Source organism: Theropithecus gelada, chromosome 11 (assembly GCF_003255815.1).
Source record: "Theropithecus gelada isolate Dixy chromosome 11, Tgel_1.0, whole genome shotgun sequence".
NCBI classification, from domain to species: Eukaryota; Metazoa; Chordata; class Mammalia; order Primates; family Cercopithecidae; genus Theropithecus; species Theropithecus gelada.
This window is the reverse complement of record NC_037679.1, coordinates 112,948,433-112,957,754: the sequence shown is the minus strand read 5'-3', so window position 1 is coordinate 112,957,754 and position 9,322 is coordinate 112,948,433.

Sequence of the window (9,322 nt, the reverse complement as noted above, 5' to 3'; positions counted from 1 at the left end):
TAGCCTGGTAGTAATGCTGATTAAGACTGTTGGAAAATTCTGGCATCTTATGGATTGCAATCTACATCCTGTGCAATGCCTTTTGATGCAGAAAGTTCATCCAACTCCCTCTCACTCTGCGCTCAAGTGCTATGAATTTTGAACTAAAATCCATGACTTTATATTTATCTCAGTTAAATTTTACTTGGGTTTCCTCTAATGTTCTGGTTTATTGAAATAATTTCATATCTCCACTTATTGTCTTAATAATATTAGCTCTCTCATCCCATTTTGGGGCAATTGAAAATACGGTAAGAGAATTGTTTATGTTTTCAAATCACTGCTAAGCGTGTTGAAAAGTTTACCTAGCACAGCGTAGCTGAGTGATCATCAACCCTCTATTTTATTTTCTTTCTTTGTGGCCTCGGAACAAATCAGTACAAAGCTGGTAAGCAGAACAAAGCCTTTTCAATATGATGCCAGGCTAGTAGATATTTGTTCACACAACCACATGGGTACTAGGTAGTTGACAGTAAGGTTTCTGTGAGTTACAGATTCCTCTTCACCCAACCGTTCATCCAGTCTCAGCTAGACGTGTCTGGTTACAGCAATCTGGGAGAAGCCTCCTCCCCACCTAGCTGCTTCAGTGGGGTCTGGCAGAGTGACGTGTATCTAGTCTCAAATTTTCCATTTGAAGGAAAACTACAACTGCCCATTTACTTTCTTATCTCTTTTAAAAATCCTATTGATGAGAATTTTAAATAGTAAATTGACCAACTCTTTTCAAACTGCTGCCATCAGAGGTTCCACCTAATTAGTGGGACACAATGTGAACTTGGGCCATAACATGATACAGTAATTAAGAGTGAGGACTGTGGAATTCGTCTTTGGTCTGATTTTGTCTTTGCCACAAGACTGTGTGGCCCTAGCCAAGTTGTCTGATCTCTTTGTGGTTTAGTTTTCTCATCTGTTAAAAGAAAATGTCAATTCTGTTATTACTAATGAGTATTAAGCTGAATCACTCTGTGGTAAGTGCTTATCATGGGGGTTGGCACACAGTAGGTATTTCATAAACATTACCATCTTCATTATTATTTAAACACAAAGCATTTAAATATTTTAAAATCACAAAGACTGAGGTGACTATGTATGAAATACTTGAATTGCACTTATATCTGCTGACATAAGAGTTTAATGCCCATATCAATCTTGGCATGAAAATGAACTTTATTGAAATTATTTCACACATCTAAGGATTGTCTCTAAATAAGTTGAATGGTTCACCTAATTACCCAAGTCCTTTCCCTTTAAGTAGGATTGATTCACTCTTCTAATATGCCCTGGAGAGGGATGAAATCCAAAAAACAAGCAATTTCAATAGAAAGCAGTCCAAACTTACCTAAAACTGAAGCTTTTCAGCCTACAAAAAACCAACAGAATCTTCCAAAGAGTGGAGACTAATTCTGATGAGGTCTATCATGCACTATTAACTAAATAGGAATGTTCCTTTAACATTGTACATTTGACTAACACACTTATTTAAGGTAGTAAAGAAATTGTTCTTCCACGGAATTGACTTCAATAGTACAGTTTTTATTTTTTCATCTTACCCACTTGCTTTTCCTCCTTTTATTTTCTTCTCTTGACAAGGTGGTTTCTCTTGTCAGATTAAGAAGGGGTAGCAGTATAGATTGGTATGTCCTTATTCATCCTGTGATGTGAGAATTGCTATAATAATAACTGAAGTCAACAATAAAAATTCTATTCACTTCAGCAAGCATTTGTTGTATAGCTTTTTATGTGCAGGCGCCATGCTAGGACCTGTAGGAGATACAAGGATGACTAAATCTCGGTTTTGGTCCACAAAACAATTAAAAGAGAAGAGGCACAATTGCAGGAGGAATTTTGTAAGTAATGACCTGAGGGAGGAAGTGAGGCTTTGGGAGATGCTCAAAGAATAGTGGCTAGAGGAAATGACTTGTTTTGGGAAGAAAGAAGTTGGAAAAGGAAGATAGGAACTTGACAGTAAGGGCTTGACTGTAACTATTTTGCACATGATTTTCTGTCTCATAATTGGTCTAATATACCAAGTGTCAGTTTTCATTGAAAAAAACACTGAAATAATGGCACTTAAATAAGAAGAAGTCAGTGTTAATAGCTTTTGAAAAGTGTATCTGTTAGTTTTCTCAGTATTAAATTTGCTTGTCTGACACATCATTATTTGTTAATTAGTGATGAAAGCACTCTAAAACTTCGAAGGAAAACCTTCACAGATTGACAAATCAGAAGTCAGGCATTCCTTCATTTCTAAATTTTAAGTGTCCCCTACCCCACCCCGTATTATTTGATTCACATCTGCAAATCTTCAGCCAGTTCAAAGTAGTTACACTATGTCATATTCTCTCAGTTGGAGGGAACCTTGAAGGAGTGGTGTGATCACAGAAAGTACATAAAGGCAACACTGAACCGTGATGTTTTTGCAATAATATTCAGTATTTGGTAGTTACCAAGAATTTGAGAGATAGATAACCCACTAGGCAAAATGAATTCTTTATTAAAAAGGCAGCATAAATGTTATTCCGAGGTCCAACCTGGGGCACCCTTTGTGATTCAACATTTATTTGCTTTTCCAAACTTCCTTCTCCTAAACATGGCAATCACTGGTTCTGTAGGTTGTCTGGTAATTTGAATATAGTCCCTGTCAGCTTTTAGGGTAGGTGGCTTTCAAGCATCAGGTATTGCATTAAACTTCTGTGGTTTGAATGTGTTATCTCTAAAATGGGGAGGTGCCAATGTGACAGTAGTAAGATGTAGGGGCCTTTAAGAGGAAATTAGCTCATGAGGAGCCCTTCCTCCTGAGTGGGGTTAGGTAAACAGCTTGATGGAGGGAGTTTATCTTTTTTTGCCCTTCCATCTTATGCCATGTGAAGACACAGCATTCCTCTCCTCTGAAAGATGCAGTGTTCAAGGTGCTATCTTGGAAGCAGAGACCTGACTCTCACCAGATGATGAATCTACTGGTGCTTTGATCTTGGACTTCCCCACTTCCAGAACCATAAGAAACACATTTCTATTGTTTGTAAAGTACCCAGCCTCAGGCATTTTGTTATAGCAACAATAATTGGACTAAGACAGGCATTTACCCTAAGATCAGAGCTAACACCATCATATCTGCAGGATCTCCCTGATGGCATACGCATTTTCCTCTTCTCTCAAGGCAGACAAAAATAAATGATGAGAAGTAAAATAGGCCCTCCTTTTCTAATGTCTTCATAAGTCTTGACCTAGTCCATATTCTTTCCTTTTTCTAATGAGTATAGTTTTTTAATTGTAAACTCTAGTATATAATGATTGAGACATTTCTTTTTTTCCCCATAAATCAACTTAAATCTGCCTTTGAGTTCCCATTCTGTAGGGCTGGTAGCAAATTTAATTAGAGATGAAGTCTTGTTTTGTCACTGAGGCTGAAGTGTAGTGGTGCGATCATAGCTCACCGCTGTCTTGAACTCCTGGGTTTCAGCCATCCTCCCCAGCCTCTTGAGTAGCTGGGAAGACAGGCGCGAGCCACCATGCCCAGCAGCAAATTTAATCTTTAAAATCATCTTCCCTCTGCTCCACCAGATTGTCAAAATTCTGAGACATTTTAGGCTGTACCAAAATAACAAGGAGACTCCTCTTAAATTACTGATAAGCTCTGCGATGCCTATTGTCAATGTTCCTTCCCAGTCTGGCAACTGTGCTGCTTTTGTTTTAGGCTTGGGACATAGAAATTATTACTTTTGACTGGGGTCCAGTGTTCCTGAGTGACCACATAGTAATGCCCTGACTTTAGCTAACTTCTCAGGTTAGTGCTACAGAGCAGGGCCATTCTTTGCACAGGTGTGCCTCTGTTATTTGTATACTTCCCTTTACTTTGTTCTCAAGTTATGGGTCTTTTTCTTTTTCTCCCTACCCTCTAAACACTGGCATGGTGTCCTCTATGAAGCTGGTATTTTGCTGTTTGCATAGCACAATACTTGAATCGGGAGATTCAAAGGATCTGGCTACCGTTTGGTAAGGTGGAAAGAAAATGGAAGAGAAGATTGCTATGAATTAAATCTCAGTAAATGATCCTGCCTCATTCCCACTGCAGGAAGTAGGATTCTTAGTGAGACCAACTTTCTCTTCTAAATTTTTTTCCTACTAGATTGCCTTATCTTCAAATTTTTACACATTCCAGGGGTTTTGTTTTTTTATTTTTATTTTTTTTTGAGACAGCATCACTCTCTGTCACTCAGGCTGGAGTGCAGTGCTGTGATCTTGGCTCACTGCAGCCTTGATCTTGCAGGATCAGTGAATCTTCCCACCTCAGCCTCTTGAATAGCTGGGACTACAGGTGTGCACTCCCATTCTCAGCTAATTCTTTTAATTTTTTTTTGTAGACCTGTGGTCTCACTATGTTGCCCAGGCTGGTCTTAAACACCTGGGCTTGAGTGATCCTCCTGCCTTGTCCTCCCAAAGTGCTGGGATTGCAAGCATAAACCACCTTGCCCCAACTGTTTTTAACATTTTAAAGGTACTCTGCTAAAAATACTGTTGTCCTTTCTCCCCCTAAATATCTTTAACCTTTTAAAATAATCACAATTGCACAATCGCACAGTTATAGTATAACTCCTCAGTTGTGTGTGTATGTGCAATGTATTACTAGAAAGAAAACAGTTGTACATTTAGTTGGTCATAAACACATATGGAGTCCAGAGAATGAAGATGAGCAAACATTTCTTTAGTTCTTTCCTTTTCCTGTTGACTTGCCACTCTGTACTTATGGGGTTAGGCTTTTTTCGGTTTCTGCAAGTTCTTTTCCTCCCTGGTGTCTCTATTTTATACTAATCCCAGATCTGCTAGTGCACAGAGAGGTCAAGGTCATGGTAACCTTTGTTCTGGGCTCTATCAATTCATATGGTTCTTGCGGTAGCCATTAGTGCTGTTTTGTCTTGATACTGACACATAGTAGGATTACACTTTGTCAACAACTTTGTAGTTACGCGTGACCATGAGACTTGCTTTGATCAATAAAACGTGAGCTGAAGTGATGTGTTTCACTTCTAAGGGTAACTTCCTGAGCTAATGGGTAATTTTATGCTGTTTCAGTCCATGTTGTGGTTCATCAAGGAAGTCTGTATTAAGAAGATACCCTGTCTTCTGAACCCCCCCTTTAGCCGCCGTCCTTGAATGACCACAATGAACAGAATCCAATGTCAACTCGCCTTGGGCATGTAGAGGAAGTGAGAAATGGATGTGCTGTGTTTAGCCACTGGGATTTTGAGGTTGATTTTTACTGTAGGATAACTAATCCCATACTGACTATGCAGTCTTTTTTCGGAGCAGACTAGTTATTCCAGATATTCTCAAGTCAAGTAGCTAAGAGACACAAAATAAATGTCTTTGTCTTAGTAATATTTACTATCACATTGACATTTTTAAAAAAGTTATGATGTCTCTGCCTCTTTTCTGTTCTTCTAATGATCCCTTTATGTCTGAGTGAGTGCAATGGATTAGAAAGAAGAGATTGATTGGTGTAGACTACTCCCTTGTGGCACAATAGATCTGGGTACTAGTAGTTTTCATTTTTTCCAAAGCTTCATATTTCTCAAATGATCTGTACATAATAAACACCTATACTTTACTTCTATCTGTTTTCTGCTAAGTCATTTGATTGTTCCAAGCTAGAACCCCCAGGAATTCCAATGATGCAAATGCAAAAAGCAAGATAGCATTTTTCCATGGTGATGTGAGAGCTCTACCTGTGTTAAACACAGAAACTGCAGATCTTGCACAGATACATGCTCAGTGTGCTTTTCATTCAGTCTTTAAATCTTTTTAAAATTAATTGATTTTTATTTTTATTTTTTGAGACAAGATCTCAGCTATGTTGCCCAGGCTGGAGTGCATAATTAGTGGCACAATCATGGCTCACTGCAGCCTCAACCTCCCACTGGGTGCAAGTGACCTCAGCTTCCTGAGGAGCTGGGACTACAGGCATGTGCCACCAGCTAATTTTAATATTTTTTGTAGAGACAAGGTATCACCATGTTGCCCAGGATGGTCTCAAACTCCTGGGCTGAAGCAATCCACTCACCTAGGCCTCCCAAAGTGCTGGGATTACAGGCATTAGCTACAGCGCTTACCCTCATTCAGACTTATAAACTGATTATTGATGGCCCACTAGGTACTAGGGGCATTCATAATTATTATTAGCAATACTTGTTCTGAATACAAATTGCAAGAAAGCATAAAGGCATATATTAGGTAGAACTGATCTATTTGAAGGTATCAGGAAGCTGTTCTTGAGGAAGCAACATTTGAGTTGAGAGTTGAAAGATGAGTTGCAGTTGGCCGGCAAAATGATGGGAAGGGAGTGAGATTGGGATGGGGTGGAGAGGGAAGAGTAAACAGCAAAGTAAACAGCATTTGCAAGGAATCTGAGGCTGGAGAATCATGATACAATGGAGAGGGAAAAAAAAAAAAAAAAAAAAAAAAGGAAGACTTGTATAGGCTGGAGCACAAGTGTTTATAAGTGGCGTGTGATGAGGCTGAGCAAGTAGCCACAGCCAGAGCCAGATTTTAACCAGTTCTTGCAGGCCATATTGATTTGGTTGTTTTGAAGGTTACAGGAATCTATTGAAAGATGAATACTTTAGGCTTGCTATTGACACTGTAAGATTTGGATTCAAGACTAGATTTAAGTCCTTTCATTCATTCAGCTTTCACATGGGGATTACATAATAGGATATTGCATTAACTGGGGTCACCTTTACTGAAGTCAGAGAAAAGGTTAGGGAAATTGCCTAAAACAAGCTTAATTGTCTGTAGCTTGCTTTGATGTGGCAGCCAGAGTGTAGGGCATGTGATGAATTTTGTACAAGGGCTAGGATGGATAAGAGTGGGCCTAGTCCTTTTAATACATTGTTCCAGGGACAGTCTCCATCCTAAAAGACAGATTCAATAAGCCATAACAAAGCAGTTTTACCTTGTCTTATTACCAAGATTTTACTTTCATAAGACCAATCACAAGTAGAAAATATGTTAGATGTGGAAGGTAGTACAGTTTACAGAAGGAGGTCACTAGTTCATATCAAAGCATATTGCCCAGGACTCCTACAAGCTCTCCTTGATGTTTGGTAGCAGCCGAGTCATATTTTAAGATAGTCTGAACTCAGCCTCTGAGGTTTTATGGTAGGGAGCAATTCTGCATTGGCAGGAAGCTGAACTGAATGCCCTATAGATCATTTCCACACATGAGTTTCCGTTGTACAAAACAAATCCATATTCATCCCAATGATTTCCCCTTTATTCTTTTCAAACTCCCAAATAGAAGAGATGAGATTCGAGACTCCTCTCATAAATTACACAGTTTTAATTCAGTAAATTTGCATAAGCTCCAAACACCAAACTCCCTACAAATAGTTGAAATAAATATAGCAGTTATGGATCACATCTAGTCATAGATTATCCAATGATAAATTATCTAGCTTTTGTAGAATATGACTATGAGAAAGGTCAGATTCAGTCCCCATAGCAAAGATGCAGCCAAAGGGATGTGCTGCTTTATGAGCCCAAGGTCCATAAACTGCAGTCCAAAAAAAGATTAGGAGAGTTGAAGAACAAAATAGAAACCCAGAACACCTAAATTTAAGATGAAACGAACATTTGGAGCAGTGTCTTGACACAAAGACTTTAAGCACAAGATTCCAAGCCATCAGCACGTGTTTACCCCATACTAAGACTGATGTTTGATATTCTGAATTGCTGATAAAGTCCTCTAAAAGACTCCAAGGGGGCTTCCCTGGAGACTGGATGACTCAGTGGCATTTGGTTGTCCCTGACAGAGTGAAGATATGTTTATAGTTCCCATATTCTGACCTTCGCTTTATTGTACTTCATTGTTTTCGCTCATCAAATTGTCTCATTCTTCTCCTCCTTGTGCTTATCATTTCTCCCTTAAATTTAAATTAATGGCCTTATTGTCTTTATTCAGTCAATTTCATCTTCCGAAATAACATGTCTCCATACCTCCTGACTAGACCATACTCATCCTTCTTGGACCTTCTTGAATTCTTCCTCCTTCAGGAAGCCTTTAATGTGTGTTATTTAGATTTTTTTTTCCCCTTTTTCCTTTTCTCTGGATATCTATTGTTCTTATAATCAACACAACGCAATTTCATGCCTGTTTTCAAAACTTTTAGTGAGGTTTGTTGCATCTCTTCAATGCTTCTTTATGACAGGGGCCGTGTCTGGCACTTTTTTAACCACTTGAAACAGGCCTCAGCTGGGCACAGAGCAGGTACTAAAATTCTGTTGACTCATTATGTTGCTTTCCATTCTCTTCTGTCAAGATTGTGCTGTATTATTCGAGGTTTTTAGTTTAGCTGCTTTTGGAATAATTTCACTGTAATGCCATGGCTCTTGCCAAGAACATTAAAATATAATACTGTGCAAATATAAGTTCTTAGAAATATGCCAGGTGAATTCTAAATTTTATAGATCATCAGTTTCCTAAGTAATCAATGCACTTATGTGAAATCACACCAGTTACTATCTATATCTATAATATATGTATATATTCTAGATATGTATATATATTATAGATATATATTATGTATGTATGTGTATATATTATAGATATATATTATAGATAAAATATATGTATATATTTATACAGATAAAATATATGTATATATTTATATAAAATGTATATATACACACATGTGTGTATATATATAGGGTATATGTAAATTTCATGTTTATTAACAGTCCAGGTTAAGAATACTTCTATAATGTACTATAACTGAAGAATTGTCCTACATTTACAAAAAAAGTTACTTTAAAAGCGAATCTAAGCAAGATTAATTCTTAATTATATGTTTAGGTTTTGATGTATTATGATACACCCATAATAACTACTAAATTAATAAATTATTATTGTCTGTTTCAACATTTACTTTATTTCCAGATTATATTGACAAATTCCATAAAATTACTGACTTATATTAAGTAAAATATTAGTATATTGACCATGATCAGAACAAACTGGAGTTTCTTAAAATTCTTGATAGTTTGGATTTGGGGATGTAAAAAATATGACATTAATTTAGTCCCTTTAAATAGGATGATAGTTGTTTGATTACTTAGAATGCTCTAAAATACATTTTCCAAACAATATGTGTTCATTGTAGAAAATAAAAAAATATCAGGGCGGGGCCAAGATGGCCAATTAGAAGCAGCAGCGATCAGAGCCTCCCACTGAAGAATCATAATAGCGTGTGAATCCTGCACTGGCAACCAAGCTATGCAGGTTCTCTCA